The following is a 15788-nucleotide window of genomic DNA, read 5'->3' as shown; positions in this document are numbered from 1 at the left end:
CAAGAAGCCAATAACGCAAAGCCAAAGATCATGAGCAATAAGATAAAATAAAAATACTTACAAACTACAATCTATGACAAAACAAGAGCGACAATTGAGAAGGTCTAGAAAACATCACTTGAAGCACTACAGAGAGCAAGGTCAATAATCAGACAAGAGACTCGGCAGCTTGGCAGTCCTGAAATACTTAGCAAGGTTTGATTGGGAAACACAAAACATGTGTGCCTGCTGGAGGGAAACCCCCTTCAGTCCAGCTGGGGCTGAAAACAAAACAAACAGAAAGACATGACAAGGATAAGCGGCTCGATTAATGGATGGATGGATAATGTTAGGGTTTGGTTGTGACCCCAATAGCACGACAACAGGCAGGTATCGTTGAAGCCAACACTTGGCATAGTTTATTGAAGAGTCTTCACAAAGTCACTCAGGGAGAAGCACGAAGAGTCCACAAGGAAATATCCACACAAGAAACAAGAAGCTGCGAGATGGCAACAGAGTCCACTGGCGTGGTGACGGCACGAACTTGAACTGAGGAATGGTCTGTGAGTCAATTTGTACCAGTCTAAACGAGCATATAGGCAACAGGTGGGTGATGAGCTGACGAGTCTCAGGTGTGAGGTGCAGAGCACCCTGGCTGAGGAGGCTGCCTGGCTGGCCCCTCCCTAACAGTACCCCCTCCCCTACGGGAGCCACCCGGCGACCTGCCAGGCCTGCCGGGATGGGCGCGATGAAACTCAGTGATCAGGGCAGGGTCCATAATGAGCCGGGAAGAGACCCAGCTCCGATCCTCCACGCCGTAGCCCTCCCAGTCAACCAGATACTGGAATCCGCGCCCCCGGCGCCGGACATCCAGCAGTTCACGGACCTTCCACTGGGGGTGCCCGTCCACAAACTCGGGGGGAGGGGGGGTCGGAGGCAACAGGGGGCCGACAGAGAGGTTTAACCTGAGACACATGAAAAACAGGATGGATCTTCATAGAGGGAGGGAGCTTCAGACGCACTGCTGCAGGACCGAGCACCTTCTGGATCACATAGGGCCCAACAAACCGGGGAGTGAGTTTCTTGTAACCCGACTGAAGAGGAAAATCCTTGGATGACAGCCACACCTTCTGCCCAGGTCAGTAAGCCGGTGCTGAACGACGACGACGGTTGGCTCCACGACTGGCACGTTCCGTCGCACGGAGCAGAGCGGATTGGGTGACCTCCCAGACACGGTGACAGCGATCCAGGTGGTTCTGCACCGAAGGAACTGCCACTTCAGACTCCTGTGCAGAGAAGATGGGTGGCTGGTACCCCTGAGATACCTCGAAGGGTGAGAAGCCGATGGTGGAGCAGACCAGGGAGATGATAGCATATTCAACCCAGGGAAGAAACCGGCTCCAGGAGGCAGGCTTCTTCGCGGCCACACAACGAAGGGCGGACTGCACGCTCTGGTTCATCCTCTCAGTCTGTCCGTTAGTCTGGGGATGATATCCTGAGGAGAGACCAACAGAAGCGCCTAACCCCTTGCAAAATGCCTGCCATATACGGGAGACGAATTGGGGTCCTCGATCCAAGACAACATCCTTGGGAAGACCATGCAGGCGGAACACATGGGCCATGAGGAGCTCAGCAGTCTCGGAGGCCGACGGTAGTTTAGGCAGGGCCACCAGGTGAACTCCCTTGCTGAAACGGTCCACCACCGTTAGGATCACAGTGTTACCTTCAGAAGGGGGAAGTCCAGACAAAGTCCACTGCCACATGGGACCAGGGCCGACTGGGCGTAGGAAGTGGCTGCAGCAGACCTGCAGGTGCCTGGTGGGAAGCCTTGCTGCGAGCGCAGACAGTGCAGGCCGTGACAAATCCCTGCACGTCTCTCCTCATGGTGGGCCACCAGAACCTCCGAGCCAGGAAGGTGTAGGTACGATGGACACCTGGGTGGCAAGCAAACCGGCTAGCATGGCCCCACTGGAGTACCCGAGAGCGAACAATGTTCGGAACAAACAGACGGCAAGGAGGGGCGTTACTTGGAGCAGGATGAGAGGGTAAAGCACGCTTGACAGCAGCCTCCAGGTGCATAGTTACCATGCCTATCACCCTTGTCTCAGGGAGGATGGAGAGGGGTTCCTCTGTAGCAGGCTCCTGTGGGTGTTGTTGCGAAAGGGCGTCTGCCTTAGAGTTGCGAGAACCAGGACGATAGGTAAGTGTAAAGTCGAACCGACTGAGGAAGTTGGCCCACCGCGCTTGTCGACCGTTGAGGCGCTTGGTAGCCCGGATAAATGTCAGGTTCTTATGGTCCGTCCAGATGGTAAATGGCTGCTCTGCTCCCTCCAGCCAGTGGCGCCACTCCCCCAAAGCAGCCACCACCGCCAGCAGCTCACGGTCCCCAATGTCGTAGTTCACCTCAGCAGGAAGGAACCGGCGGGAGTAGAACGCACAGGGGTGAACCTTTGGTATGTCTCCGACCGTTGAGAGAGCACAGCGACTACCCCGGTGTCGGAGACATCCACAATGAACTGTCTCTTGGGGACAGGATGGAGAAGAACGGGGGCACTGGTGAACCTCTCCTTGAGCAACTGGAAGGCGGAGCGAGCTGTAGGGGACCAAACAAACGGTTGGGACCGGGAGGTTAAACTGGTGAGGGGTTCGGCCAAGCTGCTGTAGTGACTGATAAACCTCCTGTAGAAATTAGCAAACCCTAGGAAGCTCTGTAGTTCCTTCCGAGATGTGGGATCAGGCCAGTCCACTACCGCCTGGATCTTACGAGGATCTGCTCGCGTCTTGCCACCTTCCAGGATGAAACCAAGGTACTCAATAGAGTCTGAATGGAACTGGCATTTCTCAGCCTTGACAAAGAGCCGGTTACAAAGGAGTCGCTTGAGAACCTGCCGCACGTGTTGCACATGCTCCTCTAGAGACCTGGAGAAGATGAGAATGTCATCAAGGTAGACCACAACAAACCGAACAGATGAGAGATCGGGAGGGGGGGACACAGGGGGTCTGGTGGAGCAAGGTACTATTCGCGGCTCGTAGGCAATGGGCATGACAGGAGGGGCTCCATTCCAGAATAGTCCCGGAGGACCAAGCAATGTGTGGCTCATGTTGTATGAACCAGGAGCGGCCCAAAATCACAGGGACTAAGGGAGATTCAATTATGAAAAACCACCGTGTCTCCACATGGTTACCGGCTATGGAGAGAGAAACTGGGCAGGTGCGTTGAGTGACGCTGGAGAGACGATGTTCATCGAGCGCGAAAGCCTCCAGGGGTCTCTCCAATGTTTCTACCGGAATGGAGGCCTGAGCAACAAATTCAGAGTCCAGAAAACATTCATCAGCACCTGAATCAAGGAGAGCCCCTACCGTGAGTTGCTGGTCAGCCCAGGCCAGAGTGATTCGGTGAGGCAGGACGACGGGAACAAGATAGACGGCTCACCAGGATCTCCCGGGGTCCTAGTGAGCCTGATCTTTGGGCCGGTTGGGGCAGCCTCTGATTAGATGTCCCCTTTGACCACAGTAGAGGCAGAGGCCGGCTTGGAACCGGGCCTCACGTTCAGTTGGGGTGAGACGCGTGCGTCCGAGCTGCATGGGTTCCTCCGCTGCTGTGGCCTGGGATGTAGCGGGGTATGTCAGAGTGGTAGTGGAGAGGAGAGGGGTGGCTGTCATGTGGTTTCTTGGTGTCTGAGGAATGACCAGAGATCTACTCCATGCTCGATCACGCCTTCTCTCTCGGAGCCGTCTATCGATACGGATTGAGAGGTCGATCAGTTCATCGAGGGAGGCAGGCTCCTCCCGGGTGGCCAGCTGGTCCTTAACGGCGTCGCTGAGGCCATTCCGGAAGGTTATACGTAGTGACTGGTCGTTCCAGCCCCGCTCCGCAGCAGCCAGCCTAAACTCCACTGAGTAGTCAGCGACACTGCCACTGCCCTGCTGGATACTACTCAGCCGAGTGCCAGGCTCCTGACCGCGGATGGGGTGGTGGAACACCTTCCTTAATTCTGTTACAAAGTCTTTGTAGGCATGACAGAAGCTGGCCCCCATGGACCAGGAAGCGGTGACCCACTGTGCTGCTCGACCCTTGAGCAGATTTATCATGTAAGCAATGCGTGTAGAGTCAGTTGCGAACATGCTGGGTTGGTGGGCAAAAACCAGCTCACACTGCATGATGAATGTGGCAGGTCTCGAAGTTGCCATCAAATGGCCGTGGAGCGGAGAGAGAGGGCTCAGGGGGAACCGGGTTGGTTTTTATGGCGTTAATAGGGGCTTGGACCACTGGAGTTATTGCGGCTGAAACATGGGGAGTAGGCGAGGCCTGCAGTCGGTTGGTGAGTGCTGATGTCAAGGCCTGTAATTGCAGCAGAACCTCCGCCTGTTGTCTCGCCAACGCCGTCTGCTGGTCAGCCAAGGGCTGCACCACAGGCTGAAGGGGCTGGATCTGAGCGACGGAAGTGTCCCGTAATTGCTGGGTGTGGGTAGCGGTCAGGTGAACCTGGTTGGCGAATTGATCTGGTCTCGATCAATTCGAGACCAGACTTGTCTGTGTCGGCTGGGGTCGTCATGGCAAGTTCGTACTGGTAGGGTTTGGATGTGACCCCAATAGCACGACAACAGGCAGGTATCGTTGAAGCCAACACTTGGCATAGTTTATTGAAGAGTCTTCACAAAGTCACTCAGGGAGAAGCACGAAGAGTCCACAAGGAAATGTCCACACAAGGAACAAGAAGCTGCAGGAGATGGCAACAGAGTCCACTGGCGTGGTGACGGAGGAATGGTCTGTGAGTCAATTTGTACCAGTCTAAACGAGCAGATCGGCAACAGGTGGGTGATGAGCTGACGAGTCTCAGGTGTGAGGTGCAGAGTACCCTGGCTGAGGAGGCTGCCTGGCTGGCCCCTCCCTAACAGATAATTTGTTAAAGTGAGTTGTGGTTCTGTCTTGTCAGTCCTGTTTATTGTGACTGCATTTATGAATAAAATGATACAAAGGAAATGTACACTTGGACACATTTTCATCTCTGAATTCATTAAAGAGCAGTACTTGTCATGTGTAAAGTCAACAGGTATTGTTCTGGTTACTGGTTTTGTTTGTTTGTTTTTTTGTAGTTACAAGATTATGGAAGCAATCCAAAACAGATATACATGGTGTTATGTTCCGAGTGGGGTTTTTTGGTTTTTATTTATTTAATTTTTTTTGCAGTTTTCCAGATGTGGGCAATTTACAAAGTCTGTCATTTGTCATCCATCAGCGGCCTGGGCACCCTTCTGTCATCGTCAGTCCGTCATTTTTTCCAAGCCGAACTAAACTGTAATCATCAGTCCGTCATGATATTTTAGATACGCTTTAGTCATTGCTTCCGTCAGTGAATTTAAACAGTCCGCGGTCTGTCTAACTTGAGTCCACTACCACCCCCCAAAAAACCCATCATAAGATAAAATAAGATAAGAAAACCTTTATTTGTCTCACAAAGGAGAAATTCCCAATTTACAGCAGCAAAATGATGAAAGGGAGAAAGTACAAGAACAAAACGTATATCAATAAATATAAAATATAAATACACACATATTAAAAATGGGTGAGTGGGGTTGAGTCCAGGTTTTCAGGTATGTCTATTCAATAGCCTGACAGCAGTCGCCAGGAACAAGCGGCGGTATCTCTCCTTCTTGCGGCGCGGGTGTATCAGTCTCTGGCTGTCATAGTCATAGTCCAACAGATGAAAATTCCAATGAGATTAAAATGGTAAATGGAGTTCACTCTATGTCAGAGCTTTACTCGCACATGAACTCGCAGACATTTATTTGCCAATTTTTTTTAACTGTTGGTACAAGCCGGAGCAGGCTGATGTCTTGCCATTTTAATTTCCCCAAACATCTAATTGTTTTCTTTTAAAGTTTCAAACGGCTCTGCATATTGGCCAAGTATCTCGCAGGCCTACTGCTATCAATAAATACTCATCACCGTTATGTGCTTCTCCTACACCTTTTCTACAAGGCATTATTGCAAAGCATTCCCTCATCCTGTAATTTAAAAATATGATGTACATTGATTACGTACTACAGCGAGGAGCAACCCTGTAGTTGGGTTATGTTCATTAGTATTGGGGTTATAGAAGTTTCAACATTCTGAGAGGCTATGAAGGTGATTGGATGAACAAGTTGGGGCTGTGGTGCCTGTGGAACTGAGAAGTGAGGGAACAAGCTCATGTATGGAAGCCTGCGCAGTGAGTTGACGACTGAAAAAATATCTACTAAGAATGATATGATCGATTAACTGCTGTCGACTTGACTATCATGACCTCAGTGTCAACAATGAAAATATCGGAACTCGTTCAACCCCTGGTACAACTTAGCCTGCTGGCCAATGAATGGGAAACCCATACATATATGGTGCTTCCATATGCTGCCAACCCATTTTATAAATACTGTATTCGGTAGTGGTTCTTCACAATGACTATTATAAGAGCCATTTACAGTATGTTTTAATTACGGTGGTGGACCTTTCTCATATTCTGGTTGATATCACTGATTAAGAATGATATAAAGTCATTAATTTTCTGATCATCACAAAGAGCAGAATGTACATCATTTTTATTTCACTCTCAAACTCGGTATGTAACATAGTAGTGGCTTTGAAAAGGTAGCAAACGTAGAAACAAAAGGTAGTTTGTGATGGGTTTTTGGAACGACAACACATTTCTCTTTGAGTGACAGCCAGCAGTATTTTCAAGGCTTTGCTTACTCGTGGAGCCTGGGCGACAAACCGCACATCACAAGGCGGCCAAGATGGCATCCATCGCACAGCCCCGCGATTGATCTCACCACCATCGGCCGCCAATCAGACTCATCAAATAGCCGCCTTCTGCTGGGTGACAGCAGTCACGGCCAAAAAAGTTAACTGTCCCTGCTCCGGCCTGGATTAAAATAGTACAATGGCTTTTTCACAGTAACTCATCTTTGTTTATGGTCAGACAGTTTGCAACGAAAAGGACTCTCTTCAGGATCCGCCTAAGCCACTGTCAGCATGATACAGATGCAATGTTTCTTTTTCTTTCTTTTAAACTAGAGTTAGTTTCCATCCACCATACTGCAGTAAATTATTGTGTGCAAGTGTTAAGAAAACATTTCTTACTTAATTGGGAATATTGAATAGCAGATAATTAGATATTTGATGTGACGCGTGGCGTCTAATGGGCTTGATGCAGTGGTCTCATATTGTTCCCGTAGCGAGAGGGATTTTTGATATGTTGTCAGGTCCCAGTGTAAAAATAACTGAAGTGACAGCAGTGACTCGGTTGTCAGTGTTGCCGAGGCTGTTGCGGATTTTCACAGCCGTGGGTCCTGCGTACCCATGTGAATGTGTGTGTTCCCGCATACGTGTGTGTTAGCTTGGCGAGTGTGATTGTGCATTAGTGTGCTTTTGCGAATGTGTGTTTGTGTACTGCAATGGTGCGGGTGACAGTGCTGATCGCTGTGTGATGACAGCCTATCATTGTCGCTGTGCAAGAGTGAGAGTGGCAGGGGGGCCTTTTTGGCATGTGTTTTTTACACGCCTTCCTCTGTGTCTATGGAACTCGAGCTTGGCTTAACAAAGGATAGGCAGGGTAGTGGTGCGGGGTGTGTGTGTGTGTGTGTGAGCGTGCAATTTCATTTCAGGGGACCACTGCTCTTCTATAGGAACAGCGAATTGCTGCAAATGAATGCACTGGTCTGCATTAAAATGTTGCATAAACAAAGTGGTGAACATTTTCAGGGACAAATATCTCATTAATTTTTGTCTTTACACTACCGTTTTTTTGGACTTTTTTTTGTAAGTGCAAGACAAATGTTTTTCTGGGACGAAAATTAGATTTTTGTACAGTTTTAAGACATTTTATTTTCTGCACTATAAGGCACTTCGGAGTATAAGGACCACCTTCAATGAATGGCCTATTTTAAAAAAATTTTCATATATAAAGCGCACCGCATCATAAGGCGCATTGAATAGAATCAACAATTGTGGCTGAGGTCACTTAAGGGAATGCAACATAAGTCATGAATGCATGAAGTGTGAGAATTGAGCCAATCAAAAAAGCGAAAAAATGAAAAACAAACGTATCTGAAGTTGTTTTATGTCTCAAAGTAGGTTTTCCTGATGCCAAGAAGAATTTGCTAAGGCAAGTATTTATATGGACAGTGTGACCATTTTACAACACTGAAACATTCGTCTAACATTGGAGCATATCCATTTTATTTTTATTTTTTTAAATTTCGTCTGCATGTCTCTTCTTTGTTGTGGAGCGATCACATGTGATCATCTTTATGTGTCTGGTGCTCCGGGTTGAGATCATTATCAGAGCACATCGTAGCTTGACAATAACACCTAAAAACCTGCCAAATGTACGTGAGGTGAATTTCATCAGTGGCGTATAAATCCGTCATTCTCACAAGCTACTAATTTTAGAATTCATTGTAGTTTTTCTCAGCAGCATCTTTAAAACCAAACCGTTTGCACTGTGAGACACCAACTCCCATGAAGACTGTCTGCATGCAGTATTTGCTCATGGGTCCATTCTGCAATTCTTTCGCTGGTGTCGCCGCTGAGACAAACTTATCAGCGCAAAAAGACATCGTGTCGCTTTGCTGGTTGGGACAAGCCATTCAAAAGAAACGGGTTAGGACTGTGACATGTCCCTTGATCAACAACTGTGCACTCGATGGTCAGATGATGGGTTCTCATCAATGTGTGCCCGTCTAATGTTGCAGTGAAGCCAGCAGAGCTGATCCCTGAATATGGTTGTGTGTGTGTGTGTGTGTGTGTGTGTGTGTGTGTGTGTGTGTGTGTGTGTGTGTGTGTGTGTGTGTGGATGTGGATGTGGATGTGCAAGTAATTAACATGTTAGGTGTAATAAAAGCGAATAGTGTGTGTTTTGATTCAGGTAAAGTCTGGAGGTATTTGGTGATAAAATCATAATAATAAACGCTAACTAATCCAAAAGAAATGCTAGCTAATAAACAAACCTCCAGGCTCTAAGTTTGCCAGAAAACTTGATTAGTCTTGACATGAGTCCATTTGTGTTTTGTCCATGTAGGATGAGGTAAAACATGTAAAAAGTGGTTCAAGTGCTTGTGAAAACTCAAGCAGGCCTGATATTTTACTTTATATTGAGGTCGGAAGATAAAAAAGTTGTTTAAAGAAGCATACTTGAAATAAAAGAATACTTGAAAATGACTTGTAGTGTTAAATTTTTATTTAGTCGTGATTTGAGTGTGCAAAAGAGTAATTTACATTTAAAAAGGTTGCAGATCCATCCATTTTATGATCTGCTTATCCTCACAAGGATCGCAGGGCATGCTGCAGACTATCCCAGCTGTCTTCGGACAGGCAGGGGACACCCTGAACCGGTGGCCAGCCAATCACAGGGCACACACAGATGAACAATAATCCACGCTCACACTCACACCTAGGGAGTATTTAGAGTGTTCCATTCACCTGCCATGCATGTTTTTGGAATGTGGGAGGAAACCAAAATACCCGGAGAAACCCCATGCAGGCCCGGGGAGAACATTATAAATATGTCAACCGCGTGTAACAATCGCTCTGAATCACTGTTGGGAAAAATAATTATAATCATTATTATCTTTGAAATTGTTTTAATGGCAGCGTCCGAACCCCGCAGCACAACTATGGGTGGTGGGTCACCCACAGATGCACGATCAGGGATGAAATGTGGTCTCCAAGTGCCAATTCACAGCAGGCAATTTCACATCGTCTGCAAGAAGAGATCTTCTTGTAGTTTCTTTTACAGTTCATGCACTTTGCATGCGTCAATCTTCTGCATGACCCCCGATCTGCGTCTTTCTGCGCCAAATTTCAATGGAATGAGCTGCAAGACACATTGACTGGATGAGAGTGCCTTCCCTCCCGCAGTGGTAGACAACGGCACAACCACCCTCTTCTATCAGCACTCGGCAAGCGAAACACTAAAAGAAAGAAAACTCCACCCATGTGCACCGCTAGACTGCGCTTTGTGCTAGACTTGTGCCGGCACCAAAATAGGGCCCCTTTTGCTGAATTTAAAAGCAATGAGCCGTTTTGATTGGCCAGGAGTTGTCTGCATTCCCTCTCACAATGGAGCACGACCCTCTTCTATCTGTGCTTCAGCATTTGCTTTGTCACGGTTTTCTGCCATCGGGCTCCATCGTCGTCGGAAGGAAGTGTTTTGACCTGTTTTACTACTTTCTTAATTCCAGTAACATGATAACAAGGGGGAATGAGCCACTTTTGATCTACAAAGTTTTGTTCATGCAAAAATAATGACCACTGAACAAGGGACACAGTGAATATCAAATTTGCAAATAGAAGATCACAGAAAAATAACAGAAGTTGATGTTAACTCGAGATTACCATATCAATTGAAATAAACCAGGAGACTCATTTTTTTCGTCTTTAAAACACATTTTCCGAACCACGCTCGATATTATAGATTTTGAGTGTTTTCTGACTGTATCTGGTTTATTTGATTAATTGACTGAATTTATCCGAATATGGTGAACAGCTTCAAAAGACTTTAAAAAAATCACTTGATCAATCACAACATAAACATTTGTCATCCCTGCGTGTTTATTCAGGAGATGAACGGCAACATGCAATTCCCAAAAACCTCATAACGCATTCTTTCTCATTGTCCTTTTCAATCACCATTTGATAGCAAAAGATGGAGTGGAAATGAACATCATATTTCCATCAACCACCGAGTCCCATAATAATAGTGGACAAGTGAGCTCCAGGCCTGTAGGACCTCCGTATCTTTACCCATGCCTGCCCTGGATGCGGTCTGCCTTGAAAAAAGGCCTGAGGGCCCTCACTCTACCTCAGAGTGATGTCTAATCTGGTTACCTCGGCAACAGTAGGGATTAGGAGAATGATGAGGGAGGGGCTTTTCTAACGAGCCTGGTCATATGCATAATTCATGTAAACGAGCAAAGGAAGGAGGGGCGCAGAAGTCGCTGACGGTTGATGAGCTTTTCTCCAATAGATGAGAGAGCCACGCAAACATGTGCATGATTCACAACTATCACTAAAACCGAACCATAGCCACTTCTCATTCCAATGTTAATTACTTATCCAGACACACCCACATCCATTTTACCATTTCCAATTAATCGTTGACTTTATGGCCATGCATTTCCGCACAGGTTTTATCCCTTAAAGGTGCATTCAAAGAAAACATTACAGACACGTGCTTGCATTTATTGCAAAATGTTTTGTTGAATCAGTGGAGCAAAAATACCGCGAAGCTGATGAGAGGTGGTGGCAGCGACGTGTTAATGCAGCATGGGAGAACAATCGTGCAATAAAAAGACAGTGGGTCAACTCAATCGTATTAGGCACTCGCTCATGAGCAGATGTCTTCAATCCCAAGATTAGAGCGGCAATTTTCACCGTGACTCAACTTGGATTTCACAAAAGCGTGAATAAACTGACTGTCTGTTATAGTGTATTTGGAGTCACTTGCTTTTGTAGCTTCTCAGCGGACATGACAAACGTGTCGCCTCTTCAGTGTCTGCAACACCAAGACGCTGCGAGCGACCCGGCTAAACATCCACATACTCGCATATCCTGCCACCTCTTCAGCCTCACCCTCCTCCTCCTCATTCCCCCCACCCCGCACCCCACGCATAATCACCCCCACCCTGCCTCCCCTGCCAGAGCACCCATGTCCAAACCCAACACAACAGATCAACAACTCGGCATGCAGATCATGTCACGGATAAATTATGCGCAGTGTGTCAGCCTCATACGTGGGCTCTCGGCTGGCTGTCCGTGACATGTGTCAGGGTGCCCCTGCGTCTCTGTCGCGCGACGCTAATGACGTGATGCTGGGTTAGCCTCCACTACACCCCGCCCCGTCTCCCCGCCTGCCCCAGCAACCCCATCGCCCACTCCTCTAACACCCTCTACCCATCAGCAGGCGACAAGACAGCGTGTCACCTCCAGAGAGGTCGGAATGGAAAAAAAATAGATATTTTATAGGAGTCAAGATGGACAGCAATAATAGTTAGTCCGGTAAGCTTCTGGTGTGTAGTACCACTGAGTTTTTTGGGGTTTTTTTATTACACACATACACCAACCATTTTCTAACGTCTTAAATATTTGTCACATAAAGCATCCCATTTTAGACCTTTTAAAAACAATTTACTTGGCTCTCCTCCTTCCATCGCTATCCCCTGCCCTTAAAATAAAAATCGCCCCGTCCACACCCCCCAAAAGATGGTGCGTTTTTTTTATTTTTATTTTTTTTCATGTAGTCTTTGTATGCAAATCCTGTCTGACTTGTCTGAATTATGTGTGTCTGTCCGGGAGCCTCTGTGATTCGGAGTGACTGAGGATTGCACACACGGTGATTGCATCCACTGGGCCTACTCTGAGCCTTGCATAAGTAATTGAGATGTCAGTATGTGTTCTCATATTCCCGCAACAAAACTGTAGGAAAACATGCACTGTTGAAGGTCATTTGAATAATTCCTTAATGGAAGGCAGGCTTTGTTTTTCTGAATGCATGAAAAAGCAAATGTCAATGATCAAAATCAAGCTGTGTCATATCTCATAGAGGCAGCACTGATTCCTGGAGCACTTCACCCTCCATCTCCTTCTCTTTTGCTCTGAAAAGATAGATAAGGGAGAAGTGTCTTTGTGCATATCAAGCACAAACACAAGCCACTATTTCTCTAGGGCCTTTTTGAAACACAAATTGGTTTGGAGACATTTTCCATGTTGACCTCTTTGATTTGAAATAGGAAATGACAGGGAAATGGTAGCTCTCATCCTCAAATATAATCCTGAGAGGTCACTGAAGGAATAGCACATACGGTATACGTGCTGAATAATACAAAAGCTTGTAAATCTTAAAAAAAAAAAGATGATCGTCATGATAGACGTCTCATCGTTATGGATTTATTTTGCGCCAAATGTCGCGAACGCGGCACACTCGACTTAACACCATGTTTGTCCACACTTGGATGGCAATACGCAGATAAATTCTCACCCACAACCTGATCAGAAGTAACACCTCTTAAATGATCTCCGACATCCACGGCCTCATTCCGTTAAACACATTAGTCTCCTTGGACAAGTCTGTCAAAACAACCCTCCCACTCAAATAACACACCATCATGAAAAACTGCAGCCTGTCCATCAAAGAAAATAAAACTTATTTTTCATCACACAGGCTGCTGTTATTGTTACATCAGCCTTAGCATCCCATGATTAGGTGATGGTTATTATTATTCAAATAAACTGTCCAACATGAATCCAATTGCTTAGCTCTTGCGGTTGTATTAATTGCTGTACATTGTATGTAAGCAAATTCACTGGACATTTTGTTCTGGAACATTTTGTTCTGGAACAAAATGTGATGCATTATTATTCTTATTGGAATTGCTGAATGTCAGCAGAACATTAGTGACCTAGAGAAAGACAGAAGAGCAGAGGTGTAGAGTAAACCAATATGGGATCCGGGTAGCATTACTGTAAAAGATACTCCTACAAAGAATTATTTCAGAAGAGTAAGCACGTTTTCAGCGGGGAAAAAAGAAAAACAACAACAACCCCCCCCCCCCACCCTCCCATAATTGTGAGTAACTTCTGATTGATCTATGTTTACTTCCATATGTCAGATGCAGATGAACTGTGACGCTAAGCTAGCTCGGTGAGCTCGACAGTTCGGTTCACCAGTAGCTGGTCAAATATGAACTAACGTGAATTTAATTGGGAAAACTATAATTACAATAATCTAGACGTCATAGAGAGTGTAATCTTTAAAATATGCCATTATCAAAGAGACCAACATTTAAGCATAGACATCTAGACCTACTCAACTTTGAGTATTTTTCTGGTAGTGATCATGTCGGCCATATTTGTCAACTTCACTCAACTTCAAAAAATGACAACCTACAAAGTGCACAGAGTGAATGCCTTTCATTCACCATTTCAAGATTTGGTTAAACAGGCCCCAAAATATATGCATGTAGTTTGGAGTTATGATGTGGTTAAATCTGATGACAATACATGTTTGTGCCAACATTCAGCATATATCATCACAATCACAGTGTGAGATGCATACATTTGTTAATAAACAAAACATAATATGCATTCTTCGAAATAATTTAAAGGTATTCATTGAATGTTGTTAATTGTCTTTCATAAAGTATTGTTGAATTTTGTATTTATTAAACCGTTACTTTATTTTATTCTATTTTATTTTTACGAAATGCACTAAGGAGTGGCACCCAAATTTCGTTGTATTCCATACAATAACAATAAAGGCGATTCTGATTCTGATAAATGTTTATTTTATTTTTTGATATCATGTACTTTGTTGCGTTGTGTCTGTGGATTTTTTAAAATTATTATTATTCCAATACATGACTGAGCAAGATTATTTGACTTGATTTATGATTTACTCGAACCAAGTAATGACGTGACTTGACTTGCTTGAAATTTGGTCGTGACTCGAGTTGCTTGAATTTATTTTTATTTTTTTCACAGTCATTTGGGACTTCCTAGCGACTTGATGGTTATGACTTGAGATTGGCTGGCAACCAGTTCAGAGTGTACCCCGCCTACTGGCCGAAGACAGCTGGAATAAACTCCAGCACGGCCCGCGACCCTGGAGAAAATAAGCGGATCTGAAAATGGATGGATGAATGGACTTGAGACTTACTTGTCACTTGCACATATGTGATTTACTCTCACCTTTGCTTTTAAGCCAGACGTTTTAAGAGTGTACAATGATGGCATAATTACATACAATTCAAAAGAATGAAACCATTTTTGTCACACTTTCCCATTCACTGGATATAGTGCTGCTCATTTTGGTGTGTGCATCTTGGCCACCTGGGGGCAGTATAAAATATACAGAGGGATATACTGTACTGCAGACTCAGCTCCTCTCTTAACTTCTCAATACGGCATGAACATTTGTTGTTCTTTGCACACTAAAAACAATATACACCTGTGAGTATTAGTTACAATATTTGTCGACATGTGTTGCTACACTGTTTGTGTTCATGTATCTGTTGCTTAAAGCAGTGGTCCCCAACCCCCGGCCCGCCACCTGGTACGGGTCCGTGGGCCACTTGGTACCAGGCCCCAAAGCTGGTGATGGAAGTCCTTTTTTTTTTTTTTTTAATTAATGTCAACATTATTGTAAAGACAGAGACATTTGACAAGGTTTTCATCATCGTAAGCTCCATTATCAGCTTTGCGATAATATCCATATTTTTACTTTTTCCATCACTATTAATTTCTATGGTGACAAAGGGAGTTCATCTTTCAGGGGCTCAATGAGCTTGTGTCCATCAAGATTTGCTGTAGTCTTGCATGTCATGACACATAACTTCCTTTTGAGAAGAATTAAAACACTGTTAAAAAAAGCGTGGTAGATCCAAAGACAATTTTGGGGTTTTTTTTGCCTCAAAACATAGAAACGATCCTCTCTTGTGTGCACAGATTCTGCACATTCTACAGAGTGAGGCTTGGCAGCATAATTGAATCAAGTCCACAAGCGGACTTAAATCAACATAAAAATAGACAGAGGCAGGTAGAACATGTGAATACCGATAACTTCTCCCTGAATGCAATTTCCACAGTGAAGCATATCACGAGCCAAACAGATTTCCCAGACTTTAGTTTCCGATCCAGAACAAAGTCTCTTAGCCGTTGTTGCTCTCTTTGTTGATTCTCTGTCAGACATTGTTTGCTTGGTTTGAAGCATTTTGGAAGGGTATTAAAAACCGCGCCGGGTTCTGTGCAAAGTTGGAGCTTTTATAGACTGCAC

General features: G+C 45.5%; 1 pseudogene; it reads right to left on the bottom strand.

Annotated features, from left to right (window-relative positions):
* Positions 1–396: 396 nt before the first annotated feature.
* LOC147203361 (uncharacterized) lies at positions 397–1439 on the bottom strand (annotated as a pseudogene).
* Between the last annotated feature and the right edge of the window lie 14349 nt (positions 1440–15788).

Source organism: Hippocampus guttulatus, chromosome 6 (assembly GCF_054856545.1).
Source record: "Hippocampus guttulatus isolate MCC_2025c chromosome 6, RoL_Hgut_1.0, whole genome shotgun sequence".
NCBI classification, from domain to species: domain Eukaryota; kingdom Metazoa; phylum Chordata; class Actinopteri; order Syngnathiformes; family Syngnathidae; genus Hippocampus; species Hippocampus guttulatus.
This window is presented reverse-complemented; position numbering and strand designations above follow the sequence as displayed.